This window comes from Pseudochaenichthys georgianus, chromosome 14 (genome assembly GCF_902827115.2).
Source record: "Pseudochaenichthys georgianus chromosome 14, fPseGeo1.2, whole genome shotgun sequence".
Lineage (NCBI taxonomy): Eukaryota > Metazoa > Chordata > Actinopteri > Perciformes > Channichthyidae > Pseudochaenichthys > Pseudochaenichthys georgianus.
In genome coordinates, this window is record NC_047516.1 from 26124383 (window position 1) to 26134317 (window position 9935).

The following is a 9935-nucleotide window of genomic DNA, read 5'->3' on the forward strand; positions in this document are numbered from 1 at the left end:
TTCTGTGCATGCTATGATTATTAGATCTTTTGGAGCTGATATTTGACTAAACTCAACAAAGAATAAAATCCTTAAACTGAGGATAAACTATTATTCCAATTTATAGTGTACATGCAAAATAGTTTGACATTTTTTCCATCTTTATCTTTTTAATTTATTTCATTTTGTGGTTCAGATATTCTGCTTTGCACAATCAATTATTCAGGCAACCCAGGAATTTTAACTAAAATCAGCCACCATAACTTTCCTTCCATTTTTACCCCAGGGCACACTCTTAGCCAGAATATTACTTCCTCTAATTAAAGAGTGTGAGCGCTGTAGGTTTAATGAGTTTTTAGCAGGTCCTTGTCCAATCATTGTGCATTGCCTCCTAATGAAAATACAATGTAAGCTCTCTTTAGTCATGGTAGTTTCTTTTTAGAAATGAATGGCAACTGGTTGACCAGCTAGCCCATAATTAATTATGTTATCCTGGGATTCACTAATGCATTATTATTCTCCCTTTAAATGCCACTTGTATGTAGTAGTTTCTTCTAGTAAGACCACTGATTTAGCCATGTAATCCCAGGATTACAAAATGTCCCTTTTTCTTTTTTGATATTTTATTAAGGTTAATATACAGTGAGATTGTGAGTCAATACATCTAATCTGTACCTACATGTGTGACAGCTATTTAAGTTACATATCATGCTTGAAATAATTAAATTGAGAGCTGATAAATAAAAGTTATAAAAGTGGCAATGACAGCGTGTCCTGGGGCAGAAAGCAGCTGACTACTTCAGAAACAATGTAGGATTCATGAAGATGTGGCAGAATGAAAAGTGATAATACAGCGAGGAGATCGGTTTGTCCCAAGTATTTATTAGAAGAATTCTTCACCAAATTGACTTGCAGAGGATAAAAATGATGTGAACACTTGAAGGAAACTTCAATATTTCAACAAAATGTCAACGTACAGTGCCGGTTCAGTGAATAGCAGTGGTGGAGAAAGTACTCAGATCGTAGTCATACCACGGTCGAAAAATACTACATTAAAGAGCTTACGAAATGAAGGACAATACTGTTCTTATTACGATAATATATATACTATTATTAATGGAAAATCATGTCATTCATGACAATATGCCCGCAGTATTTATAAATCGTGGTTTATTACAACTTTCCATGCTCACTTCCGATGTTACACGACCGCTCCGAACAAAACAGCTTTCGCCGGTTAGTGACGTCACGCACGTCACGAGTAGAACACCTGTTGAATAATACACTACCTCTGTGGCTGATGTCGGACTCTGGAGACAGAATCGAGTGACAGACAAGACTCATTTGGCGGAGATCCGATGCGGCAACAGAACACAGACTGGTATACATTTGACTTTAATTCATAGAGATTCTCAATAAATAGTAAATAAATAATAATACATCGTAATGTAGCAGGCAAACTTGGCTCAGGCAACAGAACAGAGACTGGTATATACATTTGACTAAAATTCAGAGATTCTCAAAAAATAGTAAATAAATAATAATGACTCTAAAATAACCAGTTTAGATACATATAGCTGGTCAGGCTGTTGTAAATTGACCAGCCAGTATATATTAGGCTGGAATGGTTGGCTGGAGAGGGGTTTTGGACACTTCAGCTGGCCAGGATGGCTGGTTTATCCATCTATCACCAGCTTATGTTTAATAATAGTATTAAATATACCCTGCTGGGAGCTTACCAGGATTCCAGGTGACCAGCATACATTAAATACTGGTATGATTATTTAAACAAGAGAACATAAATATATTACAAAGATTCATTGTGTCATGTATTCTGGTATCTACAAAATAAAGACATTGTATAGTGTTCACAATAGTATTTTAATTTAATAAATAGCTAGTTAATATAATAAAATACACAGTAACAATACAATAATTATACAAATAACAACCAACCTGCAAATCAACCTACACATCAAAATAAATATATTATCTAAAACCGGTGCATTTGATTTAAAATAAAAGTAATACATAGAATTCAATATTTAAATGGTAACAAAAACCGTAACACTATGTATGATAAGAACAAGGCAACAAAGAAAGTGTTTGTTGTTTTTCCTTGTTCATGTCTATAATGTTTCCCGTTGTGTAGCGTCCAGCCTTTCCCAATCTGACCTGCACTTCTGTCTGTTGAAGCCACTTCTTGAAGCAAACTGAAAAGAAATGTACAGATATAAGTACACTGTAAAAAGAAAACTTAATATTTACGTTAACATTTGGGCTGCTGTGGTTGCCAGAACAGTTAAAGTATAATACATTACAAATTACAGTTGGTTGGCATAGAGTCTAGACGTTACAGTCAACAATTGCTTATGGTGAATTACAATGGCAAAAACAAATAGAGCTAGTGTACACGGTGCAGCTGTATTATCTGGGAAATAGAAGAATCGGATCATGATTCGGTATTGGCAGACAATCAATATCAAATGAATCGGATCATTATTAGCATCTGATCACCTTTGTCGACTTGCAGCCTAAATACAAAGATAACTCCACTCCTCTCCTACCACTCTTACCTCTAATAAGCCTTGGTAGAACTAGTGTCCGAGTCATAGGGTCCAGAGGCCTGTACTACGAAGCCGGTTCAACCTAACCTGGATGTTTGAGTTAGCCGGTTGGCCTAATCCAAAACATACGTGCTCTTGCTAAACGGTCCTACGACGCGGGTTATCAAGTGGATCGCTCAAGCCAGCCGTGTCCCATCTAGTTAGGTGCGCGTTCACATGAAAGGGGTGGTATCTGGAGCATTCGACCAATCACAAACATGGAGAAGCGTACCGACAGCGCAGCGTCATACTTCCTGAATGAAAAGTGCACTTTAATACTAGTCAAATATGAAGAAGTTAAACTTTAAACATCCATGACTTAAACACTTGATCAGGATCAAAGCCACAGAGCTGCACCTGCAAGGTGAACACAGCTGGGAACAGAACAAGTGTTTGAATGCGTACATTAACAGGTTTATGATCACTGCCCCGTCTAAAACACGATCTGACTTTCATTACATTTGACTCGAGTGTTTCCTCAACTTAATGTGTTGCTTAAAATAATACTTCTGCATACAGTATGTGACACTGAGTGTTGCACGGCCAGATACGGCTCAGCTGACTCAGATCAGGAGATATATGATATATTATGAAGTGATATGCCGCGGACTGTACTTAATGTACTCTGATCCGGTTACTTATGTTGTGGCCGATATTTAAGTAAGCTTTCTTAACGCTAATGTTATAATAGTCAGATTGCTCTGAAGATGGAGGTGATATTCTATTAATGTTCACGTTCACACAGTCGGTGATTTCTGCCGGCCGTCTTTCCTGCGACGGCAGCTTTTCTGTATTTCCTTTCTCCTGTAATATGACTTGATCGCTTTAAACTCCGCACACTGAGCTCTGATTGGTCAGCAGGCAGTGCTTTCACTGAGTTGAGCTCTTAGCCTGCAACCTAACCTGCTCCGGGGCAGTTTAGCCGTTCAGCATAAGTTACCATGGAGATCTAGCCCGCTAAAAAGAGAACCAGCTTCGTAGGACCGGAAAGCCGGAGTTTTCCCTGAAGTTAGCCGCGAAGAGAACATCCTGCTTCGTAGTACAGGCCTCAGGACTGACTGAAGACATGTGGAACAGAGGACAGGCATGGTTCCATATACAGGAAACTGGAACTTTGAACAGGTGTTTTCATCTTTTCTGCCTGAAGATTCACAAGTTCTTGATCAGGTGTTTGATGTGGGCTGGCATGATCCTTTCTGCAGCGATAAATAAATAATGGTAATAATAATGGTAATGATGGTAACAACAATAATATTAGTATAATTATGTATATAGCTAGCACTTACACAATTGCAAAGTGATTCTCACAACAAAAATAAAGAACAAAACAATATCAACAATAAAAAAACAAATTATTACAGGAATGTTGAGACAAATAAATGTTTTTTTCAGGAAATGACCTTCCAAAGGCTAAATTCAAACTCAATACCATAAATAACTGGGTACCAAAGTGCTTTACCTGATAGAACACGCTCCACACGGATCAGCAACCATCCGGCTCGGCCTTTTGCTGCATATCATCTCCTCCCTCTATCGCTCTCTCTCTGGTGTTAGGTTCCAGTAGATCTCTACTATCCAATAAAACAGAAATTCCCCAAAAAAATCATATTAAAAAAGTTAAAAACAATGACTTGCTGTTGGCATTGAAATGGATTAGAATCTCACCTTTTTCCTGGATGTCAGGAAGGCCATGGAGTCGTTCCCTTCAAGTCTGCAACCAGTCATAGGAGTTCAAATGCAAAGCCTGAATGATGACAAGAGCGAGAGACATACATTTTACAATTATATTTTTAATTCATACCAGAGCAGTGTGTACAGGCCCTGTACGACATGCAAAGAACAGATCAAATCCCCTGACAGACTCACACACTTTGGTGATGTCCTCATCTGATAATGTTTCATTTTTTAGCAGCAAAGTAACATGTATGTCAGACCCAACTCATTTACAGTATGTTTTGCATCTCCTCAACAATGGTCTGTATAGTTGAGTAGAAAAAAACTGTCCCTACAATTTCAGGTAGATTAACACACATTTGTAAGAAAAGTTTACAATGAAGCACAAAATCCCTCTTTGTATTAAGCGAGCTGCCACAGAAAGTGCAGCTTAACATGCTAACCTTTGGTGAGCTACAGTAAAGCTAACTTCATGCTCAACACAAAACCTTTAACGTGCATTACATTGACGATTTTAAACACAACTTAACTTTCTCTACTTGTAAGATAACGTTTAGTTAACTTACCCTTAAATAACTACATCACGTTTTTCAGTGGAAACACAAACTGCAGAAAACGTTAGCTGCTAACTGTTGTTAGCTAAGACAGCTAGCTCTTAAGGGAAGTAACATAGCCTCATGGCAAACGTAAGGTTGAGTTAACGTAACGTTGTAAGAAAGCAAAACGAACCTTCGAGAAAGCGTTTACTCTCTCTCCTTAGCGGGCATTGTTGATTGTTCGAAACACGATCTCTTGATGTGCTGCCCCACACATCGTCGGTTTCATCGACCCCGGGTTACCTGGTCTAGCAAAGGTCCGCCTCGTACGACGCACTTGTTTTGTCCATATACGCAACATTTGATCATTTTTTGGCCACAAAAACATCCCATAACCAGATGTTGAGACGGCCCCACATCCCCATACAACATATCGCTTGCCAATTATTCTTGGCGTCTTATTGCTGTGCATCCTTTGTCGTAATATTTGGCCCTTCAATGCATTCAAACGGGACTGAGCTCAGCTGTGTTCCACTCATGACGTCACCGCCGGAAATGGCCGAAGTTGATGTTTCCGGCGCAACGAACGATTGTTACTAACTGACAACTTTTGTATGCTGTTATAATCGTGATTTATTAAAAATAGATCAATAATAAAAAAATCATATGGCACATTCCACAATACAAATGCAACCTCTATCATATACTAAGCCCACTAACAGGTGCTAAAAGCATTTCGTAAGCTCTTTAAAGTAAAAGTTTGAAGTTAAAATGTTACCTACAAGTAAAAATACAGAAGCATTATCTACAAATGTACTTCTCCTTTCTGAATGTGCAGAGTGGCACTTATGATAGCATTCTGTTTTTATAACCAGCAAATATATTTATACATACTGTTCATATTAACACAACATATTTATGTAAAAATAACGAGCTACAAGTGTCAAAATGAATATAGTGAAGTCAAAAGTACAATATTTCCCTCTGAGACGTAGAGGAGATGTAGAAAATGGTAGAAAATGAAAATAGTCAAGTATAGTTTGAATACCTCAAAAGGATACTTAATATTAATATTCTTAATTACATTCCACCAATGGTGAAAAGATAGAGAGCTAGCAATGATATGATCAGGCAGAGATATGCAAATAATAAAGCACTTTGAACTAATTACCAACACAATGTATTACAGGAGTTTTGTGCGTGTATTGTGTCGTCTCCATGCACTGCGACATAAGCTTTGTGTCTTCCATCTCTTCCCCAAGGATCAAGCAGCTTTCTCAACCTTAAATCTCCCCATAGGAATGAATAATAATCTCACATTCAGTACCTCCCACGCTCTATCACTACAATCCTTGATAAAAAAAAAAACAACAGTTGTGGCATGATACCATCTGCGTAATATTGTTTAACAGAGAAAACATCTAATAGCTCAGCCGATGAGCACAGTTGTCACAGCAGGGTAACTAACGTGGATCCCAGATTGCTATCATATCTGATGATGGTTCGCTCACTTATCTCGAGCTCCCTCTAATCTAAGTCCCACAGAGACATTGTGTCATATATATTCTCTCCCAACAGCACTCAAGAATATTGGGAGAATGAAAGTGTGAGATAGTTTGGAGTAAGCCAACTGCTTTTTTGACATTTTGATTTGCCATGCTCTCTATGGTCCATGCCATTCTGCTGGAGGAGCGTTTTCCAGAAAGCCCCGTCCCACTGTTGTCTGACTAAATCCAGCATGGGGAAGGGAATAATAAATCTGAGATTCAGAAACAGAACATGGGCTCATTTAGGAGTGCCTGTAGTCAGATAAGACTAAAGAACATAAGGTAACATTTTCTATGACCCCAATATTGCATCATAATCTGCTTATTACAGTGTATTATGACTATAAACACCCTTACACTGTAGTAATAATAATCACGTAATTAAAAGTATTTTGTAAGGACATAATGTCAAGTGTCATGATATTCATAATTGTTGGTCACTCACTGACTTTATTTTGCAATGATTTTAGTGTTTTATGATTCCCTTTTGTAAACAAATAATATTTTTTATAATACATAATAGCGTCAAAAGGTTAGGATGCCACCTGGGCGCCTCCCTAGGGAGGTGTTCCAGGCACGTCCAGCTTGGAGGAGACCGAGGGGTAGACCCAGGACCAGGTGGAGGGATTATATCTCTTCGCTGGCCTGGGAGCGCCTTGGGATCCCCCAGTCAGAGCTGGTTGATGTGGCCAGGGATAGGAAAGTTTGGGGCTCTCTGCTGGAACTGCTACCCCCGCGACCCGACCATGGATAAGCGGGAGAAGATGGATGGATGGATGGATGGAAGGATGGATGGATGGATAATACAATCACTGTAGAATGCCTCATAATCATCTTTAAAATGCATTATAATCACTGTAATGCATCTTAATGTGATTATGGGTTACCCTAAGTGATCATTAGGTATTTAAGGGAAGTGATTAAACTTATAGAAAGGTATATTACATTACAGGCCTGTTATATAATGTCACTATAATGTGTTGTTGTTTTCTTTAAATAAGGTGAAAAAAATGTAATAGTTTGAGTCAATCTAAATATGTTTAGAGTGAGTTTAGCGTTACTGAACTGATGCAAATGCAAAGGCAATGGTGTGGCAATGGTGTGCAATGGTGTGACTCACAATAAATGAACATTGAGTATTTGCATGTTTATAATGTCTATAATAAATAAATGATAATCATAGAAGGTGCTTCCATGATTAACTTAGCATTCAATTAACATACTCAAATAGCAGACCATGAAATACATCTCATCCAGTTAGAATACACTTTCAATTAATGTGAAGGTTTTGTGTGTGCGTGTGCGTGTGCGTGTCCTATGACCTTAAAACACAGGAAGTACAGCGCTGCTATTGAAAGATCACAAGAATCACGTGGCTTTTTGAAAGCTTTTCTGCAAAAGAATCAATAAAATTGACCACCCAGACAGGAAAGGCTTTTCTCCTCTCCGGCAGACACAGCTGAGGCATCCAGCAGCTACGAGCGTGACTCCGAGGTCCACAGTTCAACAGCGTAACTTGTGTTTACTGAGGCTAAGTGGTAATATCCCATTCCTGACCTCTGCAAAGAAGGAATAGTTATGAAGAGGGTCAACAAGCGTGCCATGTTTAAATAAAGTATCCCTCCTCCCAGCCCCTGTGTTAACAAACACACACATTACAGCTCTTTGCTTTCACCTCTCCTGCCCTCACACACACACACACACACACACACACACACACACACACACACACACACACACACACACACACACACACACACACACACACACACACACACACACACACACACACACACACACACACACACACACACACACACACACACACACACACACACACACACACACACACACACACACACACACACACACACACACACACACACACACACACACACACACACACACACACATTTATTCACTCTGCTTATTGAGCACACACAGACCTAGTTTGCCAAGATGGATTGAGGAGAGCTTTAGAAAATAATGAGAACAAGCCCTTGTTGCATTCATTTACTCACATAATGACACTTGGACCTGACTGAAGTTATTAAAATATGAAATAAAAACATCTTGAGAGCCAAGGTTGTGCTTGATATAATGTTTTAAGAGCAACGAGGCTGATATTAACTATAACAACGCATCAGATTCAAGTACTTACTCTTTGTAGTTCATATTCACTTGCAATTAGCCCTTTTATAAAGGATAACATTTAATGAATAAATAAACAGTTTTAATGTGCAATAGGCATTGTCGTATTTAAAGAAGGAAACTGAAAAATAAAACTTGAAAATAAAAGCACAATCTTTTAGTCTGCTGAAGAAGTTGCATCTGGGAATGGGTAGAGTACTTTAACTTGTACTGCAACATAAGAAATAATGAGGCATTTGGCTAATAAGCATGCAGGTAGTAAACATAAAACTTGACCTGTGAACCAAGGACTACAGAGAATATCATGCGCAGCATTTCATTTACTCTCAGTTGGCTCAAGTTCGACATATTAAATATTGTTTTATTGAAGTTTTAGTGAAAACATTTCCTTTCACAAGGAATAAAGCGAGGAATAGATATTAGGGAAATTATCACTGCTGCGCTATTGCTTCAATATCTTTTGGCTTTATGTCACAGCAAACAATTATTTTAGTGCAGATATATCATTTTCCATAAAAGCCACAATAGCTAAATGTTGCTGTTTTTTCTTTAAAGATTTACAACATAATTAAACATGTTGATGATACCTTCAGAATACAATGGCCTTTTTATTGCTAGAACCCCTTGAGGCAAAAAAGAAAAAGAAAAAGAAGACTACAGAAGAATATGAAGATGTTCTTTTTCCTTCATAAAGTCAAATTGCTGAGAACAAAGTAAACATTTTCAGAATCAAAAAACATGGCATTTCAAGATCAATTTTAGCTACAAACATTAATAAAAAAGTTCCTCTTTATTCTCAACATTTCAACCTTATTATTTAAATTCTAGACATGCAAAACAATACGTTATTTCTCCCCTTACTCCTGACCCTAACATGTGTGCAGGTGTGAGCTGGAGGCCTATAGTTCCATCCAGGCCCGGTTCCAGAACAAAATGACTCGGGGTGCATCTGAGATTAGAGAGGGTGCAGGGGAAAAGTGCTATTTCTACAAGTGGGGAGTGGACCTAACACCCTCTAGGGGGGGTCCTCACCTCCTCTAGGGGGGTCCGGGGGCATGCTCCCCCGGGAAGATTTTTTTTTTTTTTTTTTTTTAATATTGAAGTTAAAAGCATCAAGCGGGTGCACTTTGAGAGCAAAATGAAGAGAACTATGGATCTATGTGCTCTTTGCTTGATTCATGCCTTCCCAGTCCCTTATCACCTAGCCTATAAGAGCATGGCGCCAGTTGTTGTAGCCAGTTGTGGTGAAGGCATCTGACTTACTTGAACCGAAATGTCTACATGCATAGTAGAAGATGGCATCTTTTTTACATGAATATTCCAGCCACTCTCTGTTTTGAAATCATGAGCTGCAAAATGAGCGTGGTTCCATCTGATCCCTATCACATCAGGTAAGTGAGTGATGTCTGACTGACAGGTGCTATGTGTGCAGAAAGAAAAGG

General features: G+C 38.5%; 1 long non-coding RNA gene across 3 annotated transcripts; it reads right to left on the minus strand.

Annotated features, from left to right (window-relative positions):
* Positions 1-1846: 1846 nt before the first annotated feature.
* LOC139435062 (uncharacterized) lies at positions 1847-5469 on the minus strand. 3 transcript variants are annotated; one of them, XR_011644340.1, is made up of 5 exons: positions 4989-5469; positions 4251-4329; positions 4045-4153; positions 2556-3781; positions 1847-2192 (listed from the first exon to the last, which is right to left on the minus strand). It is a non-coding gene; the product is annotated as an uncharacterized lncRNA (long non-coding RNA). The 3 variants fall into 3 exon arrangements; XR_011644339.1 differs by having other exon boundaries at positions 4045-4156; XR_011644338.1 differs by having other exon boundaries at positions 4045-4329.
* Between the last annotated feature and the right edge of the window lie 4466 nt (positions 5470-9935).